At 44.1% G+C, this 20952-nt stretch overlaps 4 non-coding genes across 4 annotated transcripts; all 4 read right to left on the minus strand.

Moving 5' to 3' along the window:
* Positions 1 to 996: 996 nt before the first annotated feature.
* trnal-aag (transfer RNA leucine (anticodon AAG)) lies at positions 997 to 1078 on the minus strand. Its single transcript has one exon. It is a non-coding gene; the product is annotated as a tRNA-Leu (tRNA).
* Positions 1079 to 3917: 2839 nt separating this feature from the next.
* On the minus strand, positions 3918 to 3999 carry trnal-aag (transfer RNA leucine (anticodon AAG)). Its single transcript has one exon. It is a non-coding gene; the product is annotated as a tRNA-Leu (tRNA).
* Positions 4000 to 5405: 1406 nt separating this feature from the next.
* Positions 5406 to 5487, minus strand: trnal-aag (transfer RNA leucine (anticodon AAG)). The gene has a single exon. It is a non-coding gene; the product is annotated as a tRNA-Leu (tRNA).
* Positions 5488 to 9796: 4309 nt separating this feature from the next.
* trnal-uag (transfer RNA leucine (anticodon UAG)) lies at positions 9797 to 9878 on the minus strand. Its single transcript has one exon. It is a non-coding gene; the product is annotated as a tRNA-Leu (tRNA).
* Between the last annotated feature and the right edge of the window lie 11074 nt (positions 9879 to 20952).

Here is a 20952-nt window from a genome sequence, read left to right on the forward strand (position 1 = left end):
GCACCACCATATCACAGACAATGCTGAAAAGAGAGAAAGAAAGAACATAACACGTTGTGTTGCTTACACCAGCTTTAAAAGGATAGCTTTTTAGCCGAGATGGCCGTCGCAGTCTGTGGCACAATCTTTAGTCTGTTCGACTGCTCACTGGAAAGGTAGTATTGTGAAACACTGCAGAAACGAAGGACTTCCTTACTTTTGCTCCGACTGACCATACTCTGGGAAATTTTCCCAGATTCTCAGTTGAGGAGTTTTTGCAGCTGGAAATTATCTCAGAAAGCTTGTTAATTCGTAATGTATTGAACGAATCGCAAAACAGAAAACATTTGACACGCAACACAAACAAAACTGGCAAACCAAATGCATTTTCAGATACAGTGAGCATGAATGCTAAATGTGAGACACTCCGAGGGCATGAGCCATAAAGTAATCTCACAACTAACATCAGGGCAATTCCAAACTACTCTTTCAATGATACTTGAGCCTCAGTGCACCACCATATCACAGACAATGCTGAAAAGAGAGAAAGAAAGAACATAATAAGAATAGGCCACAAAAAGTGAATTTCACCAATCACAGTCTCGATTAGATTACCTTTCCCTTCCGGTGTCTCCGGGACGGAAACGAAGGAAATTGGAGAAATTCAATAACATATGACAACAAAATTCATCGGAACGATTTTCCCATTCGCCAGAAAGCCAAGTAACGATGAATCGACTCACCGCAGGACTTTGTTTCACAACAGCGATGAAATAGCAGTCTCCATTCGGTTCCAGTAAAATCTCAACATGCTTGGAACATAAAGCAACAGTAGAGCTGTTCTGCAATTTTCCACGCGGGAAGCGAACACGATCAAGACAGCATAGACAATTTGGCACTTTCCCACTACACATTTAATTCCCCGGGAAGCAAATCAAATTTTTTTGTGAACAGAAGTACAGCGGGAATGGAAACGGCATTTTAACAAGCTGTGTCGTTGCAACTGAACAGTAGAAATGGCAGTGGTGGTATTCGAACCCACGCCCCTGTTGAGACTGGAGCCTTAATCCAGCGCCTTAGACCGCTCGGCCACACTACCAGCTGCGCTGCAGCCCCATTTTCTTGCATTTCCAATTGAGCTCCTGCATGACAACAGATGGAAAGTCACGTGAAATGGGTTCCATGATCCCTCTCCGACTCGCACGGCTGCTTGGATGTGCCGGCTACAATATCAATTTCGCAACAAATAATGATAGCTCATCAATCCGGATAAAAATCAATGGTAAGCTGAGGCTATCTTCTCAGACTCTTTTCAGCTACAAATGTATCTGTGAGTGCGTGAGCAAACATGTTCGCTTATGATTTGGTCAAATAATCATGAACTGCTTGACATTACTGCAATTTCGATTCTTACTTTGCTAAATGATTTCACCCATTGCTCGAAACAGGACAACTTTCACGTTTACACGGAACATGAAACACACCGGACTACAGGGAAAATGCACAAAGCTGAGCAGGCCGTGTTCCACATCATACCGTGCAGCATAGTTTCAGTCACTGTGTCTGTTTTGCAGAATAAGAGTCCCAAAGAATGTTCTCCAGCCTAAAAGCGGAGGTAGCATTACAATCCGAGAACGACAGATCACAGTGTGAGGATGCTCTGACCTCGGGGCCAGTTCGAGATGCCACTTTCCTTGCCTTTTACCTAAACCGTGCAATTGGCTGCAGGGATGTTCACACCTGGACATGAGCCACATCGATACAACTGAGTTGGAAACCTGCGTGGGAATCGACGAGAAGCGACTCAATAAATCTTGCTAAATTCCATGGTGCTTATTAGAAATGCAGTTTCTGTTCACCTCAATTTAAAAGGCAGTTTTTGAACATAGTAACTGAAATCAAAAGCTAATTATCTCACCCCACCCCCCACTCCGGGAGAGGTGCTAACTGCACTTGATTGCTTTTTGTTCTCGATGTGAAGAGCTCTCACGCCTGAGTCACCTTCACGCCTCTTGTTGCTGAGTGACTCCAAAAGAAGGAGTTTCACCAGAGCTGCAACTGCCTCACTTTCCCAGTCGCTCTCCCCGTTGACATTTTCCTGCTCATCAGTGATTTAAAGAAAACCAAAAGGATGCGATGTTATTCTGCAGCCTCTTTGTCGATTCCTCCGTTTAAATTCCAACATGGCTTAGATCTCGGGGCGCACCTTAATACTAGCTTTGAAAGCACAGGTCCAGAGCTTCCTCTGAGAGTGCAATTTCTTTCATTGCTGTTGCTGATTGAATGAGTCGCTAACGTGCGAACTGCTCCAAAACATGATTCAGGACCTCTGGTGCCAATTCTCGCACTTTGAATAACGACAGACAGCTTCCAAATGAGGCCTTTCAGATACGACTTTGGGGTACATTTGGCAGACAGAATAGTTCAGGAATCCGTGGTGCACTGTGACACCAGCGCATCACCTTCTTCCCTGTCTTTGAACCGGGCCGCCTCAGCAAGGAATGCAAATGCAGTATTGCTCTTCGTGGAAGGATCGGTAAGTACACTCTCCAACTGAATGGCACATGATCAGAAGCAGTTTGTAGAATATCTTTACAATGCTCTGCACAGTAATCAAATGGAAATGCATTGCATTTCACTACGAGAGCAGATTTGTTCAAGCAAATTCGAAGGCAGGTTTGCAGATGGGAAAGCAAGCAGGAAAGCTCCGTTCTTGTCCATGCAAAAGGCTGCAGATGAAGAACAAAACAGTTTCGACCGCGGGAACCTATCTTGCGGAAGGTGAACGTGCTGATCAATATGCTACAGAAACAAGCCCACAGCCGCCCCGCTGCAGCTCAGTGGTATCCGACACTGAAAGTTGAAGACATTCTACCTTTCACCTTTCTGTTTCCAAATGCTCGTTGTTTCGTGGGAGTTGTTTAATTTTGGCTGTGTGGTATGCATGGACGAGATACACCGAAGTATCTGTTTTCACCCGGTGTAGCCCAATAACGTTGTGTTGTTTACACCAGCTTTAAAAGGATAACTTTTTAGCCGAGATGGCCGTCGCAGTCTGTGGCACAATCTTTAGTCTGTTCGACTGCTCACTGGAAAGGTAGTATTGTGAAATACTGCAGAAACGAAGGACTTCCTTACTTTTGCTCCGACTGACCATACTCTGTGAAATTTTCCCAGATTCTCAGTTGAGGAGTTTTTGCAGCTGGAAATTATCTCAGAAAGCCTGTTAATTCGTAATGTATTGAACGAATCGCAAAACAGAAAACATTTGACACGCAACACAAACAAAACTGGCAAACCAAATGCATTTTCAGATACAGTGAGCATGAATGCTAAATGTGAGACACTCCGAGGGCATGAGCCATAAAGTAATCTCACAACTAACATCAGGGCAATTCCAAACTACTCTTTCAATGATACTTGAGCCTCAGTGCACCACCATATCACAGACAATGCTGAAAAGAGAGAAAGAAAGAACATAATAAGAATAGGCCACAAAAAGTGAATTTCACCAATCACAGTCTCGATTAGATTACCTTTCCCTTCCGGTGTCTCCGGGACGGAAACGAAGGAAATTGGAGAAATTCAATAACATATGACATCAAAATTCATCGGAACGATTTTCCCATTCGCCAGAAAGCCAAGTAACGATGAATCGACTCACCGCAGGACTTTGTTTCACAACAGCGATGAAATAGCAGTCTCCATTCGGTTCCAGTAAAATCTCAACATGCTTGGAACATAAAGCAACAGTAGAGCGGTTCTGCAATTTTCCACGCGGGAGGCGAACACGATCAAGACAGCATAGACAATTTGGCACTTTCCCACTACACATTTAATTCCCCGGGAAGCAAATCAAATTTTTTTGTGAACAGAAGTACAGCGGGAATGGAAACGGCATTTTAACCAGCGATGTCGTTGCAACTGAACAGTAGAAATGGCAGTGGTGGGATTCGAACCCACGCCCCTGTCGAGACGGGAGCCTTAATCCAGCGCCTTAGACCGCTCGGCCACACTACCAGCTGCGCTGCAGCGCCATTTTCTTGCATTTCCAATTGAGCTCCTGCATGACAACAGATGGAAAGTCACGTGAAATGGGTTCCATGATCCCTCTCCGACTCGCACGGCTGCTTGGATGTGCCGGCTACAATATCAATTTCGCAACAAATAATGATAGCTCATCAATCCGGATAAAAATCAATGGTAATCTGAGGCTATCTTCTCAGACTCTTTTCAGCTACAAATGTATCTGTGAGTGCGTGAGCAAACATGTTCGCTTATGATTTGGTCAAATAACCATGAACTGCTTGACATTACTGCAATTTCGATTCTTACTTTGCTAAATGATTTCACCCATTGCTCGAAACAGTACAACTTTCACGTTTACACGGAACATGAAACACACCGGACAAGAGATATTGAGCCTCAGTGCACCACCATATCACAGACAATGCTGAAAAGAGAGAAAGAAAGAACATAACACGTTGTGTTGCTTACACCAGCTTTAAAAGGATAGCTTTTTAGCAGAAATGGCCGTCGCAGTCTGTGGCACAATCTTTAGTCTGTTCGACTGCTCACTGGAAAGGTAGTATTGTGAAACACTGCAGAAACGAAGGACTTCCTTACTTTTGCTCCGACTGACCATACTCTGTGAAATTTTCCCAGATTCTCAGTTGAGGAGTTTTTGCAGCTGGAAATTATCTCAGAAAGCCTGTTAATTCGTAATGTATTGAACGAATCGCAAAACAGAAAACATTTGACACGCAACACAAACAAAACTGGCAAACCAAATGCATTTTCAGATACAGTGAGCATGAATGCTAAATGTGAGACACTCCGAGGGCATGAGCCATAAAGTAATCTCACAACTAACATCAGGGCAATTCCAAACTACTCTTTCAATGATACTTGAGCCTCAGTGCACCACCATATCACAGACAATGCTGAAAAGAGAGAAAGAAAGAACATAATAAGAATAGGCCACAAAAAGTGAATTTCACCAATCACAGTCTCGATTAGATTACCTTTCCCTTCCGGTGTCTCCGGGACGGAAACGAAGGAAATTGGAGAAATTCAATAACATATGACAACAAAATTCATCGGAACGATTTTCCCATTCGCCAGAAAGCCAAGTAACGATGAATCGACTCACCGCAGGACTTTGTTTCACAACAGCGATGAAATAGCAGTCTCCATTCGGTTCCAGTAAAATCTCAACATGCTTGGAACATAAAGCAACAGTAGAGCTGTTCTGCAATTTTCCACGCGGGAAGCGAACACGATCAAGACAGCATAGACAATTTGGCACTTTCCCACTACACATTTAATTCCCCGGGAAGCAAATCAAATTTTTTTGTGAACAGAAGTACAGCGGGAATGGAAACGGCATTTTAACAAGCTGTGTCGTTGCAACTGAACAGTAGAAATGGCAGTGGTGGGATTCGAACCCACGCCCCTGTCGAGACTGGAGCCTTAATCCAGCGCCTTAGACCGCTCGGCCACACTACCAGCTGCGCTGCAGCGCCATTTTCTTGCATTTCCAATTGAGCTCCTGCATGACAACAGATGGAAAGTCACGTGAAATGGGTTCCATGATCCCTCTCCGACTCGCACGGCTGCTTGGATGTGCCGGCTACAATATCAATTTCGCAACAAATAATGATAGCTCATCAATCCGGATAAAAATCAATGGTAAGCTGAGGCTATCTTCTCAGACTCTTTTCAGCTACAAATGTATCTGTGAGTGCGTGAGCAAACATGTTCGCTTATGATTTGGTCAAATAACCATGAACTGCTTGACATTACTGCAATTTCGATTCTTACTTTGCTAAATGATTTCACCCATTGCACGAAACAGGACAACTTTCACGTTTACACGGAACATGAAACACACCGGACAAGAGATATTGAGCCTCAGTGCACCACCATATCACAGACAATGCTGAAAAGAGAGAAAGAAAGAACATAACACGTTGTGTTGCTTACACCAGCTTTAAAAGGATAGCTTTTTAGCCGAAATGGCCGTCGCAGTCTGTGGCACAATCTTTAGTCTGTTCGACTGCTCACTGGAAAGGTAGTATTGTGAAACACTGCAGAAACGAAGGACTTCCTTACTTTTGCTCCGACTGACCATACTCTGTGAAATTTTCCCAGATTCTCAGTTGAGGAGTTTTTGCAGCTGGAAATTATCTCAGAAAGCCTGTTAATTCGTAATGTATTGAACGAATCGCAAAACAGAAAACATTTGACACGCAACACAAACAAAACTGGCAAACCAAATGCATTTTCAGATACAGTGAGCATGAATGCTAAATGTGAGACACTCCGAGGGCATGAGCCATAAAGTAATCTCACAACTAACATCAGGGCAATTCCAAACTACTCTTTCAATGATACTTGAGCCTCAGTGCACCACCATATCACAGACAATGCTGAAAAGAGAGAAAGAAAGAACATAATAAGAATAGGCCACAAAAAGTGAATTTCACCAATCACAGTCTCGATTAGATTACCTTTCCCTTCCGGTGTCTCCGGGACGGAAACGAAGGAAATTGGAGAAATTCAATAACATATGACATCAAAATTCATCGGAACGATTTTCCCATTCGCCAGAAAGCCAAGTAACGATGAATCGACTCACCGCAGGACTTTGTTTCACAACAGCGATGAAATAGCAGTCTCCATTCGGTTCCAGTAAAATCTCAACATGCTTGGAACATAAAGCAACAGTAGAGCTGTTCTGAAATTTTCCACGCGGGAGGCGAACACGATCAAGACAGCATAGACAATTTGGCACTTTCCCACTACACGTTTAATTCCCCGGGAAGCAAATCAAATTTTTATGTGAACAGAAGTACAGCGGGAATGGAAACGGCATTTTAACAAGCTGTGTCGCTGCAACTGAACAGTAGAAATGGCAGTGGTGGGATTCGAACCCACGCCCCTGTTGAGACTGGGGCCTTAATCCAGCGCCTTAGACCGCTCGGCCACAGTACCAGCTGCGCTGCTGCCCCATTTTCTTGCATTTCCAATTGAGCTCCTGCATGACAACAGATGGAAAGTCACGTGAAATGGGTTCCATGATCCCTCTCCGACTCGCACGGCTGCTTGGATGTGCCGCAACAAATAATGATAGCTCATCAATCCGGATAAAAATCAATGGTAAGCTGAGGCTATCTTCTCAGACTCTTTTCAGCTACAAATGTATCTGTGAGTGCGTGAGCAAACATGTTCGCTTATGATTTGGTCAAATAACCTTGAACTGCTTGACATTACTGCAATTTCGATTCTTACTTTGCTAAATGATTTCACCCATTGCTCGAAACAGGACAACTTTCACGTTTACACGGAACATGAAACACACCGGACTACAGGGAAAATGCACAAAGCTGAGCAGGCCGTGTTCCACATCATACGGTGCAGCATAGTTTCAGTCACTGTGTCTGTTTTGCAGAATAAGAGTCCCAAAGAATGTTCTCCAGCCTAAAATCGGAGGTAGCATTACAATCCGAGAACGACAGATCACAGTGTGAGGATGCTCTGACCTCGGGGCCAGTTCGAGATGCCACTTTCCTTGCCTTTTACCTAAACCGTGCAATTGGCTGCAGGGATGTTCACACCTGGACATGAGCCACATCGATACAACTGAGTTGGAAACCTGCGTGGGAATCGACGAGAAGCGACTCAATAAATCTTGCTAAATTCCATGGTGCTTATTAGAAATGCAGTTTCTGTTCACCTCAATTTAAAAGGCAGTTTTTGAACATAGTAATTGAAATCAAAAGCTAATTATCTCACCCCACACCCCACTCCGGGAGAGGTGCTAACTGCACTTGATTGCTTTTTGTTCTCGATGTGAAGAGCTCTCACGCCTGAGTCACCTTCACGCCTCTTGTTGCTGAGTGACTCCAAAAGAAGGAGTTTCACCAGAGCTGCAACTGCCTCACTTTCCCAGTCGCTCTCCCCGTTGACATTTTCCTGCTCATCAGTGATTTAAAGAAAAGCAAAAGGATGCGATGTTATTCTGCAGCCTCTTTGTCGATTCCTCCGTTTAAATTCCAACATGGCTTAGATCTCGGGGCGCACCTTAATACTAGCTTTGAAAGCACAGGTCCAGAGCTTCCTCTGAGAGTGCAATTTCTTTCATTGCTGTTGCTGATTGAATGAGTCGCTAACGTGCGAACTGCTCCAAAACATGATTCAGGACCTCTGGTGCCAATTCTCGCACTTTGAATAACGACAGACAGCTTCCAAATGAGGCCTTTCAGATACGACTTTGGGGTACATTTGGCAGACAGAATAGTTCAGGAATCCGTGGTGCACTGTGACACCAGCGCATCACCTTCTTCCCTGTCTTTGAACCGGGCCGCCTCAGCAAGGAATGCAAATGCAGTATTGCTCTTCGTGGAAGGATCGGTAACTACACTCTCCAACTGAATGGCACATGATCAGAAGCAGTTTGTAGAATATCTTTACAATGCTCTGCACAGTAATCAAATGGAAATGCATTGCATTTCACTACGAGAGCAGATTTGTTCAAGCAAATTCGAAGGCAGGTTTGCAGATGGGAAAGCAAGCAGGAAAGCTCCGTTCTTGTCCATGTAAAAGGTTGCAGATGAAGAACAAAACAGTTTCGACCGCGGGAACCTATCTTGCGGAAGGTGAACGTGCTGATCACTATGCTACAGAAACAAGCCCACAGCCGCCCCTGCTGCAGCTCAGTGGTATCCGACACTGAAAGTTGAAGACATTCTACCTTTCACCTTTCTGTTTCCAAATGCTCGTTGTTTCATGGGAGTTGTTTAATTTTGGCTGTGTGGTATGCATGGACGAGATACACCGAAGTATCTGTGTTCACCCGGTGTAGCCCAATAACGTTGTGTTGCTTACACCAGCTTTAAAAGGATAGCTTTTTAGCCGAGATGGCCGTCGCAGTCTGTGGCACAATCTTTAGTCTGTTCGACTGCTCACTGGAAAGGTAGTATTGTGAAACACTGCAGAAACGAAGGACTTCCTTACTTTTGCTCCGACTGACCATACTCTGTGAAATTTCCCCAGATTCTCAGTTGAGGAGTTTTTGCAGCTGGAAATTATCTCAGAAAGCCTGTTAATTCGTAATGTATTGAACGAATCGCAAAACAGAAAACATTTGACACGCAACACAAACAAAACTGGCAAACCAAATGCATTTTCAGATACAGTGAGCATGAATGCTAAATGTGAGACACTCCGAGGGCATGAGCCATAAAGTAATCTCACAACTAACATCAGGGCAATTCCAAACTACTCTTTCAATGATACTTGAGCCTCAGTGCACCACCATATCACAGACAATGCTGAAAAGAGAGAAAGAAAGAAAATAATAAGAATAGGCCACAAAAAGTGAATTTCACCAATCACAGTCTCGATTAGATTACCTTTCCCTTCCGGTGTCTCCGGACGGAAACGAAGGAAATTGGAGAAATTCAATAACATATGACATCAAAATTCATCGGAACGATTTTCCCATTCGCCAGAAAGCCAAGTAACGATGAATCGACTCACCGCAGGACTTTGTTTCACAACAGCGATGAAATAGCAGTCTCCATTCGGTTCCAGTAAAATCTCAACATGCTTGGAACATAAAGCAACAGTAGAGCGGTTCTGCAATTTTCCACGCGGGAGGCGAACACGATCAAGACAGCATAGACAATTTGGCACTTTCCCACTACACATTTAATTCCCCGGGAAGCAAATCAAATTCTTTTGTGAACAGAAGTACAGCGGGAATGGAAACGGCATTTTAATAAGCTGCGTCGTTGCAACTGAACAGTAGAAATGGCAGTGGTGGGATTCGAACCCACGCCCCTCTCGAGACTGGAGCCTAAATCCAGCGCCTTAGACCGCTCGGCCACACTACCAACCGTTCGCGTCCTCCATTTTCTTTCACTTCCAATTGAGCTCTTGCATAACAACAGGTGGAAAGTCAAGTGAAAAGGGTTCCATGATCCCTCTCGGACTCGCACTGCTGCGTGGATGTCCCCGGCTACAATATCAATTTCGCAGCAGATAATGATAGCCCATCAATCCGGATAAAAATCAATGGTAAGCTGAGGCTATCTTCTCAGACTCTTTTCAGCTACAAATGCATCTGTGAGTGCGTGAGCATACATGTTCGCTTATGATTTGGTCAAATAACCATGAACTGCTTGACATTACTGCAATTTCGTTTCTTACTTTGCTAAATGATTTCACCCATTGCTCGAAACAGGACAAGTTTCATGTTTACACAGAACATGAAACACACCGGACTACAGGGAAAATGCACAAAGCTGAGCAGGCCACGTTCCACATCATACCGTGCAGCATAGTTTCAGTCACTGTGTCTGTTTTGCAGAATAAGAGTCCCAAAGAATGTTCTCCACCCTAACACCGGAGGTAGCATTACAATCCGAGAACGACCGATCATATTGTGAGGATGCTCTGACCTCGGGGCCAGTTCGAGATGCCACTTTCCTTGCCTTTTATGCAATTGGCTGCAGGGATGTTCACACCTGGACATGAGCCACATCGACACCAACTGAGTTGGAAACCTGCGTGGGAATCGACGAGAAGCGACTCACAAAATCTTGCTAAATTCCATGGTGCTTATTAGAAATGCAGTTTCTGTTCACCTCAATTTAAAAGGCAGTTTCTGAACAGAGGAACTGAAGTCAAAAGGTAATTATCTCACCCAACCCCCACTCCGGGAGAGGTGCTAACTGCACTTGATTGCTTTTTGTTCTCGATGTGAAGAGCTCTCACGCCTGAGTCAGCTTCACGCCTCTTGTTGCTGAGTGACTCACAAAGAAGGAGTTTCACTAGAGCTGCAACTGCCTCACTTTCCCACTCACTTATCTTTCACCTTTCTGTTTCCAACAGCTCATTGTTGTCCAGGGTAATTGACATTTTGAAAAAGTTAAAACAAATGACAGTTGAAATTGGTGACAAAATAGAGCCAAGGATGTCGTCAATGTTTGGTCTATAGGGTGAGGTGGAAAAGGCTGGACATCTTTCCCGAGAGCGTAACGGCTGCGACATCATTTTATGGAAGATTTGTAAACTGAGTATTTTCCTGTTTTACCCAAGCTGGGGTGAGTTGAAAACTCGAGAGCATAGGTTTACGGTGAGTGGTCTGAAATTGACAAAGGACCTGAGGCACATTTCCCACACACAAGGTTGTGCGTGTATGAAATGAGCTACCAGCGGGAGTGGAGTAGGCTATTGCACTTAAAAAAATTGCAATGGTAATCGAATGAGTTTCTGGATAGGATGGGTTTAGAGGGATTGAGGCCAAATGCTGGGGAACGGGACTTGTTTAATTTTGGTTATATGGCGAGCATGGATGAGATACACTGAAGTATCTGTTTCCACGCGGTGTTCCCCAATAACATTGTGTTGCTTACACCGGTTTTAAAGAATTACCATCATCGCAGCAGGGACACTTGGCAATGTTGGTTGGTTTTTTGATTGAAAGTCTTTGTCCAGCGGGTGTGCCACAGGGATCTGTGCATTATGGGCATTAATTGCTCGGATGTGAATGCAGAAGGTATCATTATTGGTTTGCAAATGACAGGAAAGGTGAGGGTGTTGTCCACAGTGTGAGGATGGTCTCAGGCTACAGTCTGAAGGTTGAGTCTGAGACAGAATTTCAAGAGAGTAATTTCAATTAATAAGCAGGCAAGAGCACAGCAGGCATTAAGGGAAAACTATCAATTAAACTGCATTACCTCAATGTAAAAGACTTGAAAAGTAAGGCAGATGAACACTCGGTTGGATGGGATCATGGGAATGGTAAATCACAGGAGTTACAGAAACACAACTGAGTGAGGGCCTCGACAGGTAGCTCAAAGTTCCACGGCACAGATGCTATAGGAAGGATAGAATGGGAAGCAAGAGAGGAGGGGAATTGGTGATTTTGATCAGTGAAAACATCACTGCAACACTTAGAGAGCATATTCCTCGAGAACTGCCAGCGAAGCTTTATTCATGCAACTGAGAAATATGGCTGGATGATCAGTTTGATATGACGGTAGTACAGGTCCGCAGTAGTCAGCGGGAAATTGAACAGCAAATACGTCGGAGATCTCAGATATCTGTAAGAATGATAGGGTGGTAATGGTCGGGGATTTTAACTTTCTCAACCTCGACTTCCTGCAGCAAGGTAGGGTTGCGCACCTCGATATTTGCTGTGGGGAAAAAGGGGAATCCAGGAGAAAACAGTACAAGGAGCGCACTGTCACAGCAATGCCCCACCCACCCCCTTTCCACGGTCACCTTCTGCCCCAAGTGCAACAGAGTCTGTGGAAGGTCCAATTGGTCTGTACACCCACCAACAGATTCCCCTGAGAATGGGAGAGAATCAGCCTTGTCTGTGACCCATTACCAATGAGATGGTGAGATAGGAAGATTGAATCCATTCACTATTATCCCAGTGCATTTGTTACAAATTCCAATAATTCCCTGTTAATGCAGTGTCTAAAACTGGAATGCTTATAAGGGGCCCTGAACACCTGTCCGTCCAGTCCTATGTTCTGATCCTTATTACCCAGAATTTGGTCTCCGACTGTTTGATAATCTGAAGCCACATATTGTCTTAGCCATCTATTGCAATCTCTAATGGTGAGAGTTCCCCGTTCTGCTTTCCATTCTGCCTGACCTTCCACAATGTTGTGTCCTGTGAATATTAATACCTCACCTTTTTGTTCACCTTGTGACCGTGTCTCCGTGATGGTGATTAGATAGAAATCACAAGTCACACGAGCAAATCCCTTATTGCAAATGCTTCATGCACTCAAATTAAGAAGCATTAATTTACTTTAAAAATCACAATTTCCTGTTACAAACTTATCTGTTGATGTACAATTTTACTTAAACTCAGTGTCTTCCTGTTTCTTTCTGTTTCTCCTCAGTCACATCCCCAAGTTTCAATATTTCAACATTTCTCTATGGAATTGGGAATTTCCTTTCAGCTGAGCCCTGTCCCTCCTTTTCTGTGTCAGTTTAAAGCACTCTACATAATCCCGGTCATATGATTGACCAGGTCCCAGCGCTGTACCATCCCTGTAAAATAGCTGACTCCGCTCTGAGTACTGGTAGCAGTGCTCACTGCAGCAGAACCACTTCTTTTGACACCATGGTTTCATCCTGATACCTTCCTGCGCTCTAATGATATCACTCATTAACTCTCCATGTGGTATGCCTCAATGTCTAACTGCTGCCTCTGTCAATGCCTTTCGCTTTTACAGCTGGTCTAAGATCCTGAGATAACAGAATTCTTCACTCCAGAGAGAGGAGGCAGCAGAAGTCTGGGACGGAGACTGGCTTTCTCTAGATCTCTGTTGGACTCAGTGCTCCTCTACATGAGTAATCCTCACTGCATCATTCTAATTACCCATTCTGTCTGTTTCTCTGTCTCCTGCAGATACTCAGGATATTCCAACTCCTGTCTCATCCATCACCACATTGAAGATGGTTGGTCAGCCAGAGAGAGATCGAGAGGCAGGTCTAAAGCCTTTAGTAAATTCTGCAACCAGTAAAGTCACTCACAGTAAACAGCACAGGGAGAAGTTAGTGGCTTCTAACTTTCGACCCGGAAGACAACACTCAGATATAATGCTGTTCACTACAAATCTTTCTACCTTTCACATCCTCCCCTTATGACTACAATAGTCATTTCCATTACCTTCATGTGCTGCCCTAATTCTGTCTGTGACTCTCACCATGTCCCACCCCCACAGCCCACCATTTTTCTGAATATCCTCCTTCAAACGCTCCCTATCTATGTCACCTGTTCCAGCCTCGACAATTCTCCTTATCATTGGAAAAAACCTTCCATTCAAAGCTGATCAAATATCCTCTAACTCTCCTGATCGATCTAACTACTTTTAGTTGTGAAACTCTCATTATCTCTGCAAAGTACTATCCAATAGGATTTAAAGCCCTCCCTGCCGTTGCATGGTCCTCCCATCCATACAACAGTCCCTGTCTTTGTAACATTGTCCTGCATCTTTCAACCTCCTGTTTGCTGAATCCTCTTCAGCCACTGCAATTTCTCTATTTCTGTCACTTTCCCCTCCTCTTCGAAACCGCCATCTGTCTGATACCATGCAGTCTCTGCAGCCCTCCCTATTTCTAATCACCAACTGCCTCTACAACCCTCCCTACATCCTTTCCCACTTCCTGCCCCTTCAGCACCTTATATAAATGCAAACACCCCATTTGCCAAGGCTACTCCAGGTCCGACAATATCTGTCAGAATCTGAAGTCCACACTCACTCTAACCTGCAATTCTCTCTCTAATCCATTAACATCTGCAGCCACCACTGCTGTGTGTACTTTTCTTCAGTCCTGCAGTCCCATTAAGCTTTACAAGCTTGCATTAACTAAAGCCTGTGTATCTTCGTAATGTCCTAAAAACTTTCATGTCTCTGTAAACTGCTCCAAATTATCCACTATCTCCATAAACATCTACAGTTCATAAAGCTGTCCCCTTCTGTATAACCTCTTCCAGTCCTGTCAACAGCCCCAATCTATGGTGCCCCTTTAATGTTCCCTTGTTGTGTAATCACTTTAAGACCCTGACGAATTCCTGATCTTATCACCAACTGCAATCTTTGTGACTGTCCAGTTCCAATAAGACTCACTTTCAGTGCCAACTCATCCAGTCTCTACATCCATCTATAATCTCCTTATCCTTCTCCAATTCTTTGATGCTAATTAAATTAAATTTCACCATCTTTCCCTCCACCCTCCCGACCACAGGAAACTCTTTCAGCTTGTGCAACACTCCCCATCTGTGTATCTGTCTCCAACCCAGCAACCTGGCATTCTCCCTTGCCTTTCTATCTATGTCGTCTCCAGGACCTAGAGGCCCTCTTGTATCTGTAAGCATCTTCAGTCATTACAACCTGCCATATCTCTGTTAGTATACACGGTTCTCTTCTCCCTGAAACACCCCCTGTCTCTACCTCTCAGTCTGCCTGCCTCTCCCTACATCCATACCTATCCCTATCTCCAGAATGGAATCCAACTCCCTCTATCACTGTAAATTTCTCCAATCACCAAACACCTTTGTCCCATTGACATTCTTGACCAGATGTAACTTTGTTTAACTCTAGCATCCTCGAGCCCCTGTAAGCCTCCCTAAATCTGTAACCTCTTCTCATCTGTTCAGCCCCCCAGTACTGAGGAATGACTCTCTGCATTCGCCATAAGGCAGATGGAATGACAGTGAACAGACGTAACGGAACTGTCATTCCGGAGATGTAGCTGCAGAATGACCATTGCTGGGAAGGGAATATTGAAGGGTTTTTGGGATCTCGGCAGGCTAGGCAAAAAGCCAGCAAGTTGTGAAGAAAGAATGAGATTAATGCATTAATGAGACAGTCATGTGGATCTGAAGATCAAATGTTGGAATCTATTTGAATGGAGCTGAGAATAAACAAGCAGCAGCAGCCCTTATCAGAAATTCTTTTATAGGCACCAGGCACTGATGGTAATATCAATATGGTTACGGTCAGGTTACTGAATATACTTGTAGCAAGGGCAGTACAGTAACTGTGTGACAGTGGTCTCCATCCCGACTAGATATCAGGGCTGTATCGGATAGAATCCAGGATTACACATGAGATGTTTTTCTATAAGATCATATCAAGGAGCCAGCCACAAAATTGTCTATTGTAGATTAAATGCAGTGTAATTATAAATATCTCATAATCTCATTATAAAGGAGTTTTGTGAGCAGTGACCCACGATGTTATAATGTAGATATGGTGTCTGAGTTAAGACCATGAGATGTACGAGTGTGGGCGGTCCTCTAAGCAGAAATGTGTGTGAAGTTTTGAAGTGGCTTTTACACAGAAACATGAACAGGCAGAGAATAGAGGGATATGGATCATGTGCAGGCAGGTGGTATATGTCGAGAACAGCACCATGGACAAACACAGCCATGGTGGGCCGAAGGGTCTATAGCTGTGCAGTACTGTTCTATTTTCTAACTTCCCAGCATCTACCATGTCAACGCCCTTCAGAATCTTGGAAGTTACATTCAATTCCTGTCTCATTTTTCTAAACATCAATGGGTTCACCCTCAATCACCTTCACCTCTTCCCATTTGAAAGTTCATCCATTCTCAGGATTAGCCGAGTTACCCTTCTGTGGCCTGCCTCCATTGGAAGAATATCTTTCCTTCGGGCACTCATGCCGTTCATAATATTGTAGGTGTGGTCTGACTCGTATCTTGTATAGTTTTTGCAAGACAACATTCCCTTTGAAATAAGTGGCAACATTGGATTTGCCTTCTCTAATACCTGCTGAGCCTGGGAACTACCTTTTTCAGATTGACAAACAAGAACTCCGTCAACCCCTTCTGCTGTCAGTCTGAAACCAAATCGTGTTAGCCTGACAGCATGCTGATATACGTTAGAAAGGATGTGTGAATAAACAATAATTGGACCCTTAGAAAAACATTTTGTAAAATAAAATGTGTTTTTGAACCAGTTGGACTTTATTTGTTGGTGTAAATAGAAATGGCAGAATAGATAAGGGTGTAGGTAGCCGTGTTGTTATGAGGGATACGTTCTATGTGAATTTTCAGAAGCCTTGATGTAAGTTTCAGTAAGGGCTGAGGGGTAACTTGTTCAAGGATAGTGCCCATTAAATATAAATAAGATCTTCTATGTGTAGAAACAGAGGATTTGGATGTGATATTAACCAAAATAAATCTTGTGGAGAAAGACATGAAAGCTCAGGAACTTTGGGAAATAATAATGATGCCTTGGAAAGAATCATCAACAGAGAATATAAAGTGCTGGAATCTTAAAACAAATAAAGGTAGATCCATCCTCAGTAGCTCATTAGGTCGAACCTAGATTTTTTTTGTGGGAGGCGAGGGAAGAGATTGTAGTGTCCTTAAAAGATAGTTATATTTTCAACAGACACAGTGAGGTGTCGGAAGACTGCAGGGCGGCTAATACTGTTTCATCACTTAAAGGTTGCAGAGAAAAGCCAGGAAATTAAAGCACCGTGAGCCCAACGATGGGGAACTTGTTGGAGGAGATTCTGATAGAAAGGAGCGACGCATATTTAGAAGGCAAGGGTTGATTCAAGATGGTCAGCATGGCTTTGTGAGTGGGAAACCGTGTTTCACAAACCGGAGTGGCTCTTTGAGGAGGTGGCCAAAGATGGATCAAGGCAGAGCAGTGAACATTGTCCAAATGGTCTTTAGTGACATATTTAACACTGTTCGAAGGGATGTAGACTATCTAGTCAAGAGGAACAAGGAAGCTTATTTAAGGTTGACGAAGCAAGGACAGACAGGGCTTTGTAGAGTTATGTGGAGAAACATGGTGGCTCATAGGTCCAGAGACCCGATTTTGATTCCAGCCTCAGGTAACTGTCTGTCTGGAGTTTGCACATTCTCCCCATGTCTGTGTGGATTTCCTCCAGGTGCTCCGGTTTCCACCCACAGTGCAAAGATGTGCAGGTTGGGTGACTCAGCCATGGTAAATTACCCATAGTGTTCACGAATGTGTAGGTTTGGTGCATTAGTCAGGGAAAATGGGGAGTAATGGGGTGGGGGAATATTTCTGAGTGGGATACGCTTTAGAGTAAGTGTATAGAATTGTTGGGCCAAATGGCCTGTTTCCACACTGTAGGGATTCTTTGAAGGTAGCTAGAAAGGAACTACGAATTGACTTAGGACAGCTACAAGGGGGCATTACAAAACATTAAGCAAGGATTAAGGAAAACACTAAGGCATTCTCCACTTATGTGAGGAATAACAGGATGGCCAGATTGAGTGTAGGGCCGGTCAGGGATAGTGGAGGGAACTTGTGTCTGGAGGCAGAGGAGATAGGGAAGGTCCTTAATGAATACTATGCCTCAGTAGCCACGACTGTGAGGGACCTTGTTGTTTGTGAGAACAGCGTGAAAAGAACTAATGTATGTCAACAGGTTGATGTAAAGAATGCGTATTTGCTGAGAATTATGTAAGGATAGATAAATCCTCTGGGCCAGACGGGATGTTTCCAAAGTTACTGCCGCAAGCGAGGGAAGAGATTTTTGTGCCGTTTGTGAGTACCATTCCACTTCCTGTCCACTGGTGTCGTACCAGAAGATTGGAGGATGGCAAATGTTATTACCTTGGTTGAGAAAGGCAATATAATTAATCCTGGGAATTACAGACCATTTAGTCTTATGTCTGTGGTGGGCTGATTATTGGACATGCCTCTGAGAGACAGGAATTATAATTCCTTTGAAAACCATAGTTTGATTAGAGATAGTCAGCATGGTTGTGTAAACTTACAAATCTTATTGAATCCTTTGAGAATGTGACAAAACACGTTAATGGTTCATTCAGAAAGTACAGAAGCATGGGTTACAGGGAAACCTGCCATCCTGGACACTGAATTCCTGGCCCATAAAAAACAGAAGGTGATAACAGATCGAAATCACTCAGATGCAGGTCGGTAACCAGTGGTGTTGTGCAGGGATCTGTTTTAGAACCTCTGCTTTTTGTCATTTTTTTTTAGAAAATGACTTGGAAGTGGGTATGGAAGAGTGGGTTAATAAGTTTGTCAATGCCAAGAGGTTGCTGGAGTGGTGTATAGTGTGGAGGGGTGTTATAGGCTGCAACGGGACATTGACAGGATGCAGAGCTGGGCTGAGAAGTGGCAGATGGAGTTCAACCTCGAAAAATGTGAAGTAATTCATTTTGGAAGGTCGAAAACGAATGCAGAATGCAGGGATAAAGGCAGGACATTTGGCAATGTGGAGGAACAGATAGACCTTGGGGTAGACATCTAGAGATCCCACCAAAGTTGCCACAAAAGTTGATAGGAATGTTAAGAAGGAATATGTTGTGTTGGCTTTCATTAGCTTAGTTTTAAAGCTGTGAGGTTATGCTGCACCTCTGTGTAGCCCTGGTTTTACCCCACTTGGAATATTGTGTTCAGTGCTGGTCCCCTCATAACAGGAAGGATGTGGAAGCTTTATAGATGGTAAAGAGGAGATTTACGAGGATGCTGCCTGGACTGGAGTACATGTCTTATGAAGAAAGGTTGAGGGAACGAAGGCTTTTCTCATTGGAGTGAAAAAGGGTGAGGGGGTCTTGGAGGAGTTGAACAAAACAATGAGAGGTACAGAGAGAGTTAATAGTGAGATGTTTTATTTTTCCCCGTGGCAGAAAATGGCTATCACAAGATGGTAGAATTTTAAGTGAATTGAGGATGGTTAAGGGGATATTTCAGAGGTAGGTTCTTTACACAGAGGGAGTTGGATGGGTGGAATGCACTGCCAGTGGTGGAAGTAAAATCGAAAATGATATACATTTGGGACATTTATTAGGTTCTTGGATAGTCACAAGGATGGTATTAAATCAGCAGTTTGCAGGTTAGTTTGATCTTGCAGTCGGATTAAAGGTTGACATGACATCATGGCCGAAGGGACATGTACTGCACTCTTCTGTGTTCTACGTTCCATATGGTAAACTGGGTAATAAGCTCAGATCAGTGTAAAAGGATATGGCATTCAGGAGAAGGTAGTGAACTGGATACAAAATTGGCTTGATGGTCGGAGACAGAACGGGGTGGGAAACGTATTGTTTTTCTGACTGGAAGCATGTGACTTGCCGTGTCGTGGTTGCAGAGTTGTTTGTCATTTGGATACATGGTTTGGATAGGAGTATTGGTTCCTGGTAAGTAAGGTTTTTTGGGTGACACTGAAATTGGTGACACAGCGAAGAACCAACAGGATGAACAGGACTGATGGCATAGTGGGCTGAAGAATAGCAGATGGTGTTTAATTAGGTAAATGTGATTTGTTCCATTTTGATGAAACAAACCAGGGTGGGACTTGTTCAGTTAATTTTCGGGCCCTGGGTAGTGTCGTCAATCAGAGACCCAGGCACACAGTTCTTTGAAAGTTGTGTCACAGGTAGACAGGCTGGTGAAGCAGGTGTTTGGGATAGTTACCTTCATTGGTCAGAGCATTGAGAGTAGGAGTTGGGACGTCATGTTGTATCTGTACAAGACATTGGTGAAGCCACCATGAAAGCGTTGTTGATTAGCAGGAAGATTTCATCTGGTTCACGGACCTCTTTTTTAACGTAGAACATCTGACATTCTCACCTGGATTGGCCAACATGTGACTCCAGATCCACATCAATATGGCTGACTCTGAGCTGTCCTCTGGATAATCAGTAGTGAGGCAAAGATTTCTAGCCCAATCAGTGACATCCACATTCCATGAATGAATAAATGCATGTACATATCTTCCCTCCCTACCACTGCAAACCTTTCGAACTGCAGCCATCGTCGCCGGGTGTCTCTCTGGGGCTCTAGTTTGGATCGGTGTTGGCCCTTGGCTCTCTTAATGGCTCTGCGAAGGCCATACTTGGATTACTTATATTCAAGTGGGTCTCCTGATCAGAAGGCCTCACTCCTTGTTTTTTGCAGGTTCTGTATATCCTGATTCATCCAGGGTTTCCTGTTGGGGAACACCTGGGTTGACTGCCTGGGTATGCAGTCCTCCACACACTTGCTGATAAAGCCTGTGACAGTGGTAGCATACTTGTTCAAGGTACCTGCGGTCTGTTTGAAAACGACCCAATCAGCTGATTCCAGACAGCCCCAGAGTTGATCCTCCGCCTCCTACAACCAGCACTGGACCTATATCCGCGAGGAGGTCTCCTCCTTGAGCTTATGCCTGTAAGCTGGGAGAAGAGACATGGCTGAAATGAGGATGGGGGTTGGAGTGGTCAGCATCGTTCCCAGTGGTGTAACAGTGGTTTAAAAATTGCGGGCCCCTGATGGTACCTGGGCAACACCTTCCTCAGATTGACTTGATTGAAGTCACCAGTTACAATACACAGGGAGTCGGGGTATTCTGTCTCCAGGGTGTTAGTGATGGAGTACAGCCCATCCAGAGCTTCCTCCCCCTCTGCTTGTGGTGGTA

The sequence above is a fragment of the Hemiscyllium ocellatum genome, unplaced genomic scaffold, assembly GCF_020745735.1.
Source record: "Hemiscyllium ocellatum isolate sHemOce1 unplaced genomic scaffold, sHemOce1.pat.X.cur. scaffold_2060_pat_ctg1, whole genome shotgun sequence".
Taxonomy (NCBI): Eukaryota; Metazoa; Chordata; class Chondrichthyes; order Orectolobiformes; family Hemiscylliidae; genus Hemiscyllium; species Hemiscyllium ocellatum.